Source organism: Anarrhichthys ocellatus, unplaced genomic scaffold (assembly GCF_004355925.1).
Source record: "Anarrhichthys ocellatus isolate YVR2014 unplaced genomic scaffold, GSC_Weel_1.0 scaffold96, whole genome shotgun sequence".
NCBI lineage: Eukaryota > Metazoa > Chordata > Actinopteri > Perciformes > Anarhichadidae > Anarrhichthys > Anarrhichthys ocellatus.
The window spans coordinates 1,026,307-1,038,755 of NW_022280126.1; the positions used below are offsets into that span (position 1 = coordinate 1,026,307).

At 43.2% G+C, this 12,449-nt stretch overlaps 1 protein-coding gene across 1 annotated transcript in view; it reads right to left on the bottom strand.

Annotated features, from left to right (window-relative positions):
• gatad2b (GATA zinc finger domain containing 2B) overlaps window positions 1–8,097 on the bottom strand; it is a 59,385-nt gene extending 51,288 nt beyond the window's left edge. The window contains exon 1 of the mRNA XM_031875791.1: window positions 7,592–8,097. The gene's annotated coding sequence lies outside the window, so the exon portion shown is untranslated. The remainder of the gene's footprint in view (window positions 1–7,591) is intronic.
• Window positions 8,098–12,449: the final 4,352 nt, after the last annotated feature.

Consider the following 12,449-nt stretch of genomic DNA (forward strand, 5'->3'; position numbering starts at 1 on the left):
ATATATATATATATATATATATATATACATACATATCTTCCACAGTCAGATCTGCACTGAATGTCCTCTTTAGGTTCATGGCACGTTGCTTCAGTGATTTATCATTACTCAGCAGCAATCCAGTATTTGTCATCTTTCTTCTTTGAGTGATCTCTAACTTTTCAACTTCAATATCCAAGCTACAGCTTTTTTCAGGCTGCTCCAGTCTGAGCAGTACTCAATCAGCTCACTGCTGGGACTTTCCCCTCAATACTCGTGTTCACAATCACATTATCTGAAGATAACTTTGTGACATTTTGTCTGGGTTCTGAGGCCACTGAGATTCCACCTTTACCAGAACATCTGGTCTTTGTAGCCATCTTTCACACTTCAATGTTCAATCCCAGTAAAGCATCATCTGCAGGGTTGCTTCCACTGAGTCTCTCTTGACAAGTCATGAATAGCAGCAATCCTATTGGCCACAAAGGTGTGGAATCTCTTGGTCTTATTGCAGATGTATTTAAGTTTACTGGCTGTTCAGCTGTAACTTGGAGCGTAACACCTGATCAACTGGTACAGCTAAAGTGGCTGCTGTAAGCTCGAGTCTGGGGATGGTTACTCTGGACTTTCCCATCACTAAAGTAATATGAACTCAAACCGGAGATAACTGGCAGTGCCATAATCTTGCTCACCGGCATCACTGAGGTGGTGCAACTGTATTGTTTCCACCTGGCCAAAACGTTCATGTTTCAAACATCTTCTGACGTGAAATGTTTGAGTTGATCTAGCCCAGTCAACCATTTTCCAGATTGTTACATCCCATCCGCACTTGGAGAAATTGTTTCGCTTTAAGGACGAAAGGTGCAGCATGACTATGGGGAGCACTTACCCCTGTTTGGAAACTAAATTGATAGACTTTCTTTGGTTTTCGGACAAGGCAGGATAAATTGGCATAAATCGTCATAACACACCGGATCTGTGTCACTCCAGCGTGGGCATGAAGATGAACGTCATGCGGTCTCCCTCTCAGAACACAGCATAAAAGCAGAAGATATGCAACATTGATTAATTATGACCATTACAATAATTATGACATCATGTAGCCGACTGACTTTAGCGCGTCTTGTTTTTCACGACATGCCCAAATACTGAGGGTTCTGATTCGCCCCATTAGGTTTGTCAATGTAAATGATGACGTTGGCTTTGATATGAATGAAAGGTTGGAAGGGTTCGACTCCTGACTCTGACGGGATATGAACTAGGGTTGGGCGATATTTCCTCCATCTCTCCAGTAATCTAGGGTTAAGATGCGCCCAAGAACACATGGACATGGACTAGCAGAGCAGAGATCGAAGCGCCGGTCCTCTGCACGCACACTGGCTTAACTCTCCGTCTGCCATCATCAGTGGTGTCTGAGTTAGGACCTCTCGTTGTCTCGCCCTCCTCTCTCCTCATTTTGCAGTTATATACAAAAATATACTATTGATAATTACTATTATTATGGTAGCTTCTGATAAATACAAAAACATTTGAATATGTAAAATAATAATACATATTATTACTATTATTATTATTGAAACTGTGTTGGAACCTGAACTAGTCTAAAATAAAGCCTGACTGGCCCACTAACCTACTGACTCCAGCAGGCACTAGCTCCATGTTGCACCAGTTGAGCTTCTCAACTCCGAAAATGTGCGGGCAAATTTTTTGATTCGCCATAAATTTGCATAAAACTGCCAATGTTCAAAATATACACAGTTGATTTGTTGCCTCAAAAATGATACAGGTGAATTATGTAAAAACTGTAAAAAATGTAAAAATTCAGAATGGGTATCCTCTCTTCAAACTAAAATGTGAGCTGCTGTGGCTGAGTCGCCGTACTAGTTTGAAGCACCGGTTAGCATCATAGCTAGACTAAGGTTAGCGTTTAGCAGCCAGTAGTCAATCAAAGGTAAAGTAGGGGCGTGTCTTTACGCAAGGCATACTGGGTCGCCAGCATGGGGCTGTGAAGAGCACAAGCTCCACCCTCCCAATATGCTAGCAACTGCTCAACATTCACTCATCAAGTTGACTTTTGAGATTGTGGAGGCAGCGATAAAGCAGGCACGATAGAGCAGGCACAATAGAGCAGGCACGATAGAGCAGGCACGATAGAGCAGGCACGATAGAGCAGGCACGATAGAGCAGAATGCAGTAATGATCACGTTTGGGACCAAATGGCAGTCTGGAGCCCTGCTTATAATACATAATGGTAACAATTGATGGCAAGAAGTTATTTTTATTACAGGTAAGTAATTAATTTCCTTATCATTTGAATTGTGTATTTTTATGCAAATAACTTCTAAAGACGACAATAACAAAGGAAACTCTTTTGAACTTTTGAGAGTTTACACACTGGCTTCGGGGTTGGTTGAAATTGCTTTTCGGGAAAATCCATTTCAGTGGTAAAATTGTTTTTAAAAAGTTAGTCTGGAGCCTTCCAGTTCTTAGAAGGAAGCAGCATTGACAGAAATCTGAATGGGCAGGTCACACTTTTAAAGAGTGGGAATTGGCAAAGAAGCCAGTGGTGGCAGCTTTTTCTGTCTTTGGAGCGAGCATTGAGCGGTACTGCGTGGAGCAGCTTTGGGCAGGGGGACTTCTTCACTCACTGCCCTGTGGCAGCTAGCTTCAGAGACCATGGTGAAGACATCATTCAGGTTGTTCTGCTGCAATCCAGTGTCTCCAGTTTTAACTGAAGGAGCCACTAGCCTGTCGTGTTGAAAGGCTATCGCTTGTTGTGTGTAACCAATCAGATAGTGTTGTGGGCGGGGCATTGAGCAAAGCTACAGAGAGCGAGATTAAACTAATTAATTTGATCTGCGATTGGATAATAAAAAAATCGAAGAGAAAGTTCCCCACCCCAAACTACATGACCTGATGTTTAACAGTACCTGTCCTGACATTAAAGATCAATATTTATCCAAAGATTTTATATTGATTATTGAAATGATATGCAACTATGTGTGGTCGAGTCAAAGGCCACACAAGGCCACCACCTGCATTTGGCCGATGGCAGGTGCTATCTTGTGTCTTCACACTTCTGTAACTCAACACCCTTACCATGGCCTCCTCGGTGAGGAAGAACTTATAAAGATACAGCGTCTCAGAATGTCAATGTCTAGTGTTAAGACTATGGATGATTGAAGACAGTTGAACAGTATACACGGTTTTGAAAAAGGATAAGATGAGGAGTTGATAAGAGATACAGGTTCTGTCTTTATATCCAGACACAGTACCCACTCAACATGTACGAGTAGGGAAGCCTTCCCTTGTTCTTACTGTCCCAGACACTACCAGGCAACGATGGAATAGTCCCCAGTGATTATCGTTGAGTAGAACGCCCATCCCTACTCCACACCACTGGCTTTAAAATGGTATTTTCTCTTTTCGTATGCTATATCATTGAGAGTACTGATGGTATTTTTCTATTTAAATGAATTTGATATTCATGCACATTTCAAATTGTACACTCAGGGCTTTGCAATTTGATTTGCCACCATTCACTTTAAAATAAAACAAATCAACAAAAATCATACACCAAAGCAGCCGGTGAGATCTTGGATTTTTCGGCTTGGCAAGATTTAGGTTCTGCTATTGGAACACTTAACTCTTCTTTTGGGCCATAGCCATCTCAACGTGTAATTCAATGGTCCACATTGGAGAAATGTAAGAGTTTCAAATGCTCGACACAAACTAGGTCGCACAACATGTCATGTGACCTTGATTGTGGCTAAGTGGATAGCAGGGCCGTCTTTCAATCAGAGGGTCGGCGGTTTGAACCCGCTCCGCTAGTCACATGTCGATGTGTCCTTGAGCAAGACACTTAACCCCAAAAAAATTGCTCCCGTAGCTGTGCTAGACTCTAAATTGTAAGTCGCTTTGGATAAAAGCGTCTGCTAAATGACTGTAATGTAATGTAAAAATGTAATGATTGTGTAAAAGGTTTTCTGAATGGCTACCGTCATGGCCTCCACCTGGCTGCCTCCCACTGCCGACCCGATCTCTCCAACTCTGCAACTGCCTTTTGAGTGTCATAGTGTCAACACACCTTCCAGACAGCCATCGTGTTGTGCTGGGTTGTTCACATGTGTAAAGAATATAAAAAAGAGAGCTTGAGAGAAGAATTTAGACTTTGGCTACCTTCACATGTCCACGCAGCCGAGCGATCACTGCATGCAGTGCGCAGGATTTTTGGATTGTCAGAATCTGACCCTGGACAGGAGGTTCCAGGTGCTGTTGGATGATCTGACAAAGCTTGGTTATAAGCATACAGAGGCCTTAACTTGATGCCCACTGTGACCGTTTTGTAATACACAGAAACATAGAATCAGTAAGAAATAAAAAAATAAAACAGAGTTTCGCTGTGCCTTGTTTACGTAGCCAGACCGGCCACGTGTGCCTTTTAGCGCATGAAAGCGTGCCCCACTCACAGCGGCTACAGATGACATCGTCGCAGAAGCGTAGCGCCCACCCTCCCAGGTAAACACTGTAAGCTCTGTCAGCACTGTTGACATTGTTTGCACAATTAGTGCTTTCAGCACTATTAGCTGCTAGCCACCAATTCAGCCGTCACCATATCGAGGGCTGTGAATAGATGCTCTGAAATTTGAAAACAGCACATTTAAAGTCCTGATGAGACGAGGATGCGTCTCATCTGTTTTCCTGTGGTACGGTGAGCACTCTTGCACCGCGTTTGTCTAGCGATGATTTTCAACCACTGTGCTGAGAGATCGTCAGGTGTGCCGTGGGGAAATGTCCAATTTTACTTAAATATTATTTAGTTGCTGCTAGTAATTTGCCATTGTTGAGCGTCTGAGCCTGCCATAAAGTGGCTGGCTAAGTAATAAATACTCTTCCATGCCAGTGGGTGGCAGTAGGTAGCACAATAATTAGCTCGTTAATTTAAAACAGTAGAATTAAATGATGCGCGGGAGAGGTTGAGGTGACAAGATGAACAGCGATGGAGAAATATTTGAAAAGGAAGAATGCAGACTGAACTGGTCCCTGGACAACATTCTGACCCAGATGAAGAGCCTCGTATGAGTGGTGGTCAAAATAAAGAACAAACGGTGAGCTCGAGGAAATACAGCGAAAGTTATCCTTCATTTGGATTTACGTTCACCGGGGTTCTGCACCGACTCCGTTATGCTTGGTGTGTGTGAAAGCTCTCCAACAGCGCCATGGTCCCGAGCAAGCTCAACGTCCTCTCCACACCAAACACCCGTCACTTCACAACAAGGACACGGACTATTTTGTTTGCCTGCGTACACATACTGAGAAACTGGTAACTTTAATTTTGCAACTTTTTTGGTTGTTGGTGTGCCACGGGATCTCTTTAATGTAAAATATGTACCGCGGCTCAGAAAAGGTTGAAAAACCCTGATCTGGCATACAAGTTTAAGTATAGTAATAATGTCCCGTCTGATAAGGATGTTTTTTGAAATGTAACTGCCATTGTTGTTTGTATAGTCATTATATATGAAGATCAGCTACTTTAAGTCCAATAGGAAAAATTACATCAGCTGATTCCAGTGAAAACATTTTTTAAGTATAGACTACAATATTTCTGACATTTAGAAACAGTGTCTCAAATGCCTATTGTGTCCACCACGAACACGTTTATATTTCAACGGTCAATGTCCCATTGAGCACACATCTGTGAACAGTATTCTTCAATAAAAAGACTTCAGGATTCCTTATTAAAGTATCTCTTAATGTTGTATGTGTTTATTTCTTAAAATGAATATCAGCTTATTTATCATTATCCCAATTATCAATATGTGGGATGTGGTAGCTCTACAACACAGAAATCAAAAAGGAGCACAGCCAGCTTAAAATAGCTTCACAAGCTATTCCGGTGTCCAGGTACATAGGTTATGAACTAAATCAATCATAATCGCCATTATCTCAAAATGGACCAGTTAATTATGATTAAAAACATCAAACCCTAATTGCACTGCATATTCATAAACAGTTACAGCACAATACTCTTGAGGTGATAACAGTATGGCAGATTTCATCTGTATGCTACCGGGGCTGCCATGGGATTTAGCTGGGAATAGGAAGAGGAAGGACTCCATCATTGAGAATACTACAGTTCATTCACACTCTTCAACAGCAGGGACCTTTCATTCATACACATCCACTTCCACAATGTGAGTGGAGGGCTGAGTGTATCAAGGTCTGCCAACTTTCAAACAGAACCAAAGGCTGTGGGGCTACTTTACTTGCACACTCAGATGAAGATGTGTGAAGTGAGCACAATGCCCTAATTCAAAGTCTCTGATGTAAAGCACTTGTAGTTGCCTTGTTGTGGAAAGATACAAATAATGCTCACCTACAGAGGAGACAGGACCAGCAGCAAGCAGCTGGTAGAAAGAGATCCACTGCTGAGGACAGTGAAGGGGTGCAGGTTTCCTGTTAAATCAACGACAGCCACGTTCCTGCTGTCTCTCAACTTCTCATTTCAGCACACAGACTTCCTGGGACTCTGGGCTTTCATTATCTACAGCTGGTGTACATGACATAACTACACTACATCTTATCTGGGACTTTAAATGAGCCATATGTTGCACATTTCTTGTAACATTTTGTAGTGGAGGAACACCTCTCTTCACCTCATGTAACCACTGTCAATGGTCAGAGACAGCCCATCACAAAGACTACACATAGCAGTCATAAGTGCCTCCATCTGCATGTGACTCATGTAAATCACAAGGAGCAGTGTAGCAACAGAGGAGAGACCCGTTCTGGCAAACAGACCCGAGAGATCCTGTATACTGCAGAATAATAGGCAGCACACATTAAATATTGATTCCCGTTTGGTCTCTAACGTCATGTAGACATCTACCTCCGTTAATCCGCCGCTCAGCACACAGCCAGCCGCTCGGCCTCAGTACAGCCTTGCCCTTACAGTAAAATGTTGTTCTGCTGTCAGGCGCCAGGCAGCCATTTAGGTGCATATGGAGCCAGTTGAGTAAATGGCTGATGCATTTCGGATTTTTCTACCTAATTGCTGAGAGCCATCAGCGACCCCGGCCTCCTCCTCGCGCGTTTTAATCAGCCACTTCCGACTGTTTTGCTTCAATAAAACCGTTCTAAGGTCTCGTCTGATCCCGGTGCTCTTTAAAAAGAGCGTTAACAAGTATGTGGAGGACCCTGGCTCTTTCTCCAGTCTCAGTTAACCCCTAGAGACTCTGGATCAAACAATGAAACGGATTGGAGGCATTCCGCACACCGTTTCCATCACAATGCAATCACAATATCTCCGTTAACAGTTCGGTTATCACCAACAAACAAACAGTCGGGTAGGATTTAGATATGCAACGATGTTTCTGCTGCGACTCCAGATATTTAAATGGAAATGAACAGTTCGAGGCGACGGCTACTGGTCGCCAACATGTCAGCCCGCATCAATAAATAGCAAAGCAAAGCCGCTCTATTGTCTATCGGCATATCCACCGGCAGGAAACCGACACAACAACTAGCCGTCCTACCGCGACATAAATCCCGCCGCTGCCATTTCAAAACATCTCCCGCCGGAGCCGGGCCTAGCACACATCCTCGGACTCACCTGTGTCTCCTTTTCGCCTCAATGTGTACCGTCTCCGGGTTCACGGTCCGGTCCTGACGCGCTGCAGCGGCTCCTCACCACCAGTCCCCGGCACCGGTAGGCAACACTGAGCTGCTGATTGGGCCTCGGCAGACGCTCACCCCCTCGCTGCAGCCAGACGGACTGCTCATTGGTCAGGCAGACACTCCGTGACGGCTAGACAGACAGCTCAATGGCTGCTCGTTTCTCCAGCAGATCCAGACAGACAGCTGATTGGTCCTCTGGCACTTTCCGCTGAAGCACTGAGACAGCGGATTGGTCACTTATTTCCGCGGTGAAGTCAGAGAGAGATCCGATTGGTTCGTAGTAGTGTTGTTGTCTGGGTCTGGATGGAAAGCCATGTTATCTGAAATGTGGCTAAAGAAACAATGTGTTCGTTTACATTCACTAACGTAACCAGGTTTTCATAAGCTTTCAACATGAATACTTGGACGTAGGTTAACACCCGGTGTCCTTGACTGGAGTCAACGATCAAGAGAAAGCTGCTTGCTACATTTTAAAACCTACCGGGGTCATATGCACGCATACACGTGCATAACAAAGACCTAAGACAGGCGAAAACATCTTTGACAGCAGTGCGGGTGTCTGATAAGAAACGTGATTACTCCAATCAAAACCAATGCACTCCACGTTGTCCCTCTGAAGACTCCTGTCTGTCTCTGTGCGCCGTCACACCAAATGTCCTGACAAAGACAACTCAGCCTGCACTGTCAATGTGCCGCTGTTCAGAAGCATTGTCATCGATAGGAGCGGAATGTGATAACCGACCAGCTGCACACAACTCATTGCAGGTCGAGGAAATGCGTTGTCCTACTTTAACCTATTCCGCCAGCTCTGAGTAATCAAAGACAGTGTGAACGACTTGAACATGGGTCGTGTAACTATTGTCAATTATCTTAGCTGTAGCAGCTCATTAAAAGACACTGACAAGAACACCTTTGTCTCGAGATGTGAATGAAACGAATGGCGAATGTTCAATTTGGATTTGGATTTACGTAGATGTTGCCACTTGTGCAGAGACAATAGAGAGCCATTGGTACCATGTCGGTGGAGTTGCTGACCTACTTAGCATATTGAAATTGAACAGTGAAATTATTTATCATCTATTGACGGAGGCCATTCTTTACTTCTTATTTTGTTTGCTACGCCTGCTGTAGGTCAGCTGTAGCGGATCCCTTTGCTCTCCTGGCATGCAGCAGAGATCTGAGTGTAGGTTACTTCTAATAGTTATGTGCATGTCATGTGGTTTAAGGTATCTCTATTTACACGAGGATCAAAATCATCCACAGCTTATTTTTGGAATGGAAAGCAGTGTTTTTCCACACTCTGGTAAACCAGTGTAACCTGCAGGTAGACAATCAGGAGACACATTTGAGCAACCTTCGTTTCAGGCTGGAGACAATGAATGAAGTTAGATGTTATTGGTAGCAGCTGGTCATATTAGAGGCTGAGCCCTCTAGAGCAGGGGTCTTCAACGTTTTTCAGGCCAAGGACCCCCAAACTGATAGAGAGATGGAGCAGGGACCCCCGACTATATATATTGTATAAAAGTGTTTTATATTAAACTGGGCCTAGTACCATGTATAAACATACCTCTTTATTGTGCGTTCAATACTAAGCTATTCAAATAATACACAGGTTCATATATTCATGTTTTTATTTTAAACATGTGCAAGGTACAGTGAGTAGGGGGGCCGTGCCACTGCCATTCATAAACACACCTTGTCAGCTGATATGCCAATATCAACATTGTCTGTTAATTGCATGATAATCATGCATAGAAGCTATTCAAACTGATGTTTTCATTTTAAATGTGGAAACGAAAAATGAGTGATGGCCTATTAGTGCCACTGCCATGCATAAAAATACCTGTTATCTTTCATACAATACTGAACTATTAAAATAATTAAATTGTCAGCATATATGCTGTATTATGCTACAATGTGTCATTTTGTAACTTTTTTGGTTGTTGGTGTGCCGTGGGATCTTTTTAATGTAAAAAAGGTACTGCGGTTCAGAAAAGGTTGAAAAACACTGATGTAGACTAGACCGTGTGCAAGCTCAATGCCTGTAGAATTAATGTAGTAATGCGATTCATCCACTAGATGGATACATAGTGTTATCACATGAAAAGCTGAAGCTTCGATGCTGGAGGCCGGCCCTGTGCAAATGCATAGAGACGTGTGGTATCAACCCAGAAACAATACAGAGGCGTTGGAGTAGCAATTGGCAGAAGAGTGAAAAGGCTTACACCTTTGGAATCTGTGGAGTCTCAGCTTTCATGATGCATTGTTTATGTGGGTAGCATGAAGTAGCAAAATCTCTGGCATTAATACGCTTGCATGCACTGTTTAAATTAATCAAACCAACTTCCCCAAAGTCTCAAATACTGCACTTATTTGCCTCCAGGCTGCTGCTGTTTTAACTGTTCAGATCCAAGTATCCGCAAAAGTCATCACAATGAGAAAAAAAGTAATGTTGGGCACTATTAGGCCCCGAACTTGAGGGGCTCAGGGTGTTAATTCAAACATAGGACGCAGATAGAGCGGAAAAATGCGATTCAACAATGCAAAAGCAGCAGACAAAAATGCTTCACTCATTGAAAACAATTATGAAAAGCTTAAACACGCTCTGTCTGACCCTTTTGTTTTGGCGTTCAACCCATAATTAAAGCTGCGAGCAGCGATGAACGGGCCCTCGCAATCTGCAGCGCGTCGGGGGTGCCGGCGGGACTCCGGCCTGCGCGGCCGAGAACATCCGCGACCGTCGGACGGCGCGTCCGCGAGCGAGGCGTTTTTAATCCCGCGTGGACCTCCTGATGCTGGAAATGATGCTTTGCAAATAGTCCGATGCTTCCTGTATCCGCTGCCTGGCGCTACAGAACGCGTGCAAACATGCATCATGTTGCTCTGTGTCAAGTGTAAACCACATTGTGTAAAAGTCATGTAAATTGGAGGTGTTCATCACAAAATCCAGATTTCCTTTCGCCGGCAGGTGGCGCTGTGAGTATTAGGGCAAATTAGCTTGTAGACATCCACAGGCCATGTGTGTTATCAAGCATGTGAAGTTTGAGACTGTTTGGAACAAGTCCAGCTGAGTTACATCAGCTTTTTTCATGGGGAATCACGTAAAGTAGCCGCCCGCTACGGCTAAACGATTCAGTCAAACGTAAAGCTTTTGATAACTTTTAATCACAACGGTGTTGACATGGTACTGACAAAATTTAAAGTGGATCTGATGAAGTCCATAGGAGGAGTTCGTTAAAGTATAGCGACTAGAAATAGGCCAAAATCTATTGAAAAATGACACATAAATGAAACTGGCCGACTTCCGGTAGGGTTTAGAGTCTCTCAAGAGACTTATATTTAAGTCTCCATAGGATACATGTGCCTACCACGTTTCATACATGTAGCTGAAACGTAGTGCTGGGGCTGCTCTTTTGAAATATTGTAGGGGGCGCTATAGAGGCAATTTAAAACGGCCAAGCCCAAAACCCATATACACTATGTCTGCCTATGACCTATGACACATGTACAAAGTTCCATGAGTTTTTGAGCATCCCAACCCATTAAAGCATCAGCTTCCTTTTTCATGGCGAACATGCATCGCCACGGCAACAGCGTTCAACGAAAACGCACAATATTCATGATGATGCATCATCAATGTCTTAAGGCTATTCTTACTAAATTTGAGAGTCATCAGGTCACCTGGCTAGGAGGAATAAAGAAAAGTATGAAATATGACATTTCCTTTAGCCAGTAGGCGGCGCTATGAGTTATTGAATTTTTTTCAATTGATCTATGTTTACGCGTGAAGTAGCATCATGCCCAAGAAGTTTTGTGCGGATTGGATAATGTACCTTGGAGTTATAACAACTTATAAGAACTTATTTTTTCAAAAACAATGAGGCAAAATGGCCGCCACGCCACGTCAAGGTTCTTTGATGAAAACTCTCAATTTTGATAACTGTTAATCACAAAGGTCTTAAGAGCATCCTGACCAAAGTAGAAGTTGATTGCATAAATTCTCTAGGAGGAGTTTGTTCAAATACGAAGGCTGAAATCTGCAAAAAGTGACAAAAAGCACAACTTCGTGGGTTTGCTGTAGCGCCCCCTAGTGGTTGAATGCAAAACAAATCTCTCGGTATGTTACAGCATGCGATGTGCACATATACTGCAAATCTTGTAATTTTAGGACAAACGGTTGAGAGGTTATGTGTATTGATATTAAGCCACGCCCCTAAGAAGTTTATTGGTCCATATCTTGTGTTTACAAGATATGCTAAGAGATATCAAAAAGCTTTTGATAGCTTTTGATGATCTATATCCAATAATGATGCACAACAAATTGGGTAGTAATCGGACCCAGCATGTAGGAGGAGTTCGTAAAAATGTGTTTTACACTAAATTCAATATGGCGGAAAATATAAGTAGGCGGAGCTTAGGGGTCTGAGAGGCTTTTTTTTTTTAGATCTAGCGGAGTCGGACATGTGTGTCGAATTTCAAGTCAATCAGACATACTGGCCGAGGGGCGTTGCCGGTCCGATTTGTAGGGGGCGCTAGAGAGCCATTTTTTAGACAGACGGATGCATCCCTTTTCAGACTCTAAGTTCCACTAGACCTGACAAGTCCCCAAAATTTGGTGAGTTTTCATGCATGGCAAGTACCCCCAAAAGACTCCCAAACGGCAAAAATAAAAAGCAGAATAATAATAATTTACAATTTCAATAGGGCCTTCGTAGGCCCAACGTCGGTTGCTCGGGCCCTAATTGAGAGCAGGTAGGTGTACATACATACACGTATATATGTATATATACATA